This window comes from Diachasmimorpha longicaudata, unplaced genomic scaffold (genome assembly GCF_034640455.1).
Source record: "Diachasmimorpha longicaudata isolate KC_UGA_2023 unplaced genomic scaffold, iyDiaLong2 ctg00000217.1, whole genome shotgun sequence".
NCBI lineage: Eukaryota > Metazoa > Arthropoda > Insecta > Hymenoptera > Braconidae > Diachasmimorpha > Diachasmimorpha longicaudata.
In genome coordinates this window covers 5001-8224 of record NW_026974006.1, presented here as the reverse complement: position 1 = coordinate 8224, position 3224 = coordinate 5001, and positions in this window count along the sequence as shown.

Genomic DNA, 3224 nt, shown 5'->3' with positions numbered 1-3224 from the left:
CGAATGGGGACTTAGAATAATTTTTCATTTTTCCCAACTTTGAAAATAATCACTTGAAAAAAATCTTAGAATCCAAAGAATAGTATACTTGATCGTTCTACAAGTCGAAAATTGGAAAAATAAGTGATATTTTTGCTTGATTCTATTTTTGTTGGTATGCAAAAATAGCATCACAGAATTTTTAATTGAAAAAAATTATATTCATATATAATTGAATGCATAAAATTAAACTAAATTCTATATAACTAATTTATAATTTATCAGGTAACCGATATTATTAATTTTTAGTGATGACTTGAAAAGTTGATGCTATTTTTGTTGGTATGCAAAAATAGCATCACAGAATTTTTAATTGAAAAAAATATATATTCATATATAATTGAATGCATAAAATTAAACTAAATTCTATATAACTAATTTGTAATTTACCAAGTAACCGATATTATTAATTTTTATTGATGACTTGAAACGTTGATCTTATTTTTGTTGGTATGCAAAAATAGCATCACAGAATTTTTAATTAAAAAAAATATATATTCATATATAATTGAATGCATAAAATTAAACTAAATTCTATACAACTATTTTATAGTTTATCAAGTAACCGATATTATTAATTTTCAATGATGTCTTGGAACGTTGATGCTATTTTTGTTGGTATGCAAAAATAGCATCACAGAATTTTTAATTAAAAAAAATATATCTTCATATATAATTGAATGCATAAAATTAAACTAAATTCTATACAACTATTTTATAGTTTATCAAGTAACCGATATTATTAATTTTCAATGATGTCTTGGAACGTTGATGCTATTTTTGTTGGTATGCAAAAATAGCATCACAGAATTTTTAATTGAAAAAAATTATATTCATATATAATTGAATGCATAAAATTAAACTAAATTCTATACAACTATTTTATAGTTTATCAAGTAACCGATATTATTAATTTTCAATGATGTCTTGGAACGTTGATGCTATTTTTGTTGGTATGCAAAAATAGCATCACAGAATTTTTAATTAAAAAAAATATATATTCATATATAATTGAATGCATAAAATTAAACTAAATTCTATACAACTATTTTATAGTTTATCAAGTAACCGATATTATTAATTTTCAATGATGTCTTGGAACGTTGATGCTATTTTTGTTGGTATGCAAAAATAGCATCACAGAATTTTTAATTGAAAAAAATTATATTCATATATAATTGAATGCATAAAATTAAACTAAATTCTATATAACTAATTTATAATTTACCAAGTAACCGATATTATTAATTTTTATTGATGACTTGAAACGTTGATCCTATTTTTGTTGGTATGCAAAAATAGCATCACAGAATTTTTAATTAAAAAAAATATATATTCATATATAATTGAATCCATAAAATTAAACTAAATTCTATACAACTATTTTATAGTTTATCAAGTAACCGATATTATTAATTTTCAATGATGTCTTGGAACGTTGATGCTATTTTTGTTGGTATGCAAAAATAGCATCACAGAATTTTTAATTGAAAAAAATTATATTCATATATAATTGAATGCATAAAATTAAACTAAATTCTATATAACTAATTTATAATTTATCAGGTAACCGATATTATTAATTTTTAGTGATGACTTGAAAAGTTGATGCTATTTTTGTTGGTATGCAAAAATAGCATCACAGAATTTTTAATTGAAAAAAATATATATTCAGATATAATTGAATGCATAAAATTAAACTAAATTCTATACAACTAATTTATATTTTATCAAGTAACCGATATTATTAATTTTCAATGATGTCTTGGAACGTTGATGCTATTTTTGTTGGTATGCAAAAATAGCATCACAGAATTTTTAATTGAAAAAAATATATATTCAGATATAATTGAATGCATAAAATTAAACTAAATTCTATACAACTAATTTATATTTTATCAAGTAACCGATATTATTAATTTTCAGTGGTGTCTTGGAACGTTGATCCTATTTTTGTTGGTATGCAAAAATAGCATCACAGAATTTTTCATTGAAAAAAATATATATTCATATATAATTGAATGCCTAAAATAAAAATAAATTCTATGCAACTAATTTATATTTTATCAAGTAACCGATATTATTAATTTTCAATGATGTCTTGGAACGTTGATCCTATTTTTGTTGGTATGCAAAAATAGCATCACAGAATTTTTCATTGAAAAAAATATATATTCATATATAATTGAATGCCTAAAATAAAAATAAATTCTATGTAACTAATTTATAATTTATCAAGTAACCGATATTATTAATTTTCAATAATGTCTTGGAACGTTGATGCTATTTTTGTTGGTATGCAAAAATAGCATCACAGAATTTTTCATTGAAAAAAATATATATTCATATATAATTGAATGCCTAAAATAAAAATAAATTCTATGTAACTAATTTATAATTTATCAAGTAACCGATATTATTAATTTTTAATGATGACTTGAAACGTTGATGCTATTTTTGTTGGTATGCAAAAATAGCATCACAGAATTTTTCATTGAAAAAAATATATATTCATATATAATTGAATGCCTAAAATAAAAATAAATTCTATGTAACTAATTTATAATTTATCAAGTAACCGATATTATTAATTTTCAATGATGTCTTGGAACGTTGATCCTATTTTTGTTGGTATGCAAAAATAGCATCACAGAATTTTTCATTGAAAAAAATATATATTCATATATAATTGAATGCCTAAAATAAAAATAAATTCTATGTAACTAATTTATAATTTATCAAGTAACCGATATTATTAATTTTCAATAATGTCTTGGAACGTTGATGCTATTTTTGTTGGTATGCAAAAATAGCATCACAGAATTTTTCATTGAAAAAAATATATATTCATATATAATTGAATGCCTAAAATAAAAATAAATTCTATGTAACTAATTTATAATTTATCAAGTAACCGATATTATTAATTTTTAATGATGACTTGAAACGTTGATGCTATTTTTGTTGGTATGCAAAAATAGCATCACAGAATTTTTCATTGAAAAAAATATATATTCATATATAATTGAATGCCTAAAATAAAAATAAATTCTATGTAACTAATTTATAATTTATCAAGTAACCGATATTATTAATTTTCAATGATGTCTTGGAACGTTGATCCTATTTTTGTTGGTATGCAAAAATAGCATCACAGAATTTTTCATTGAAAAAAATATATATTC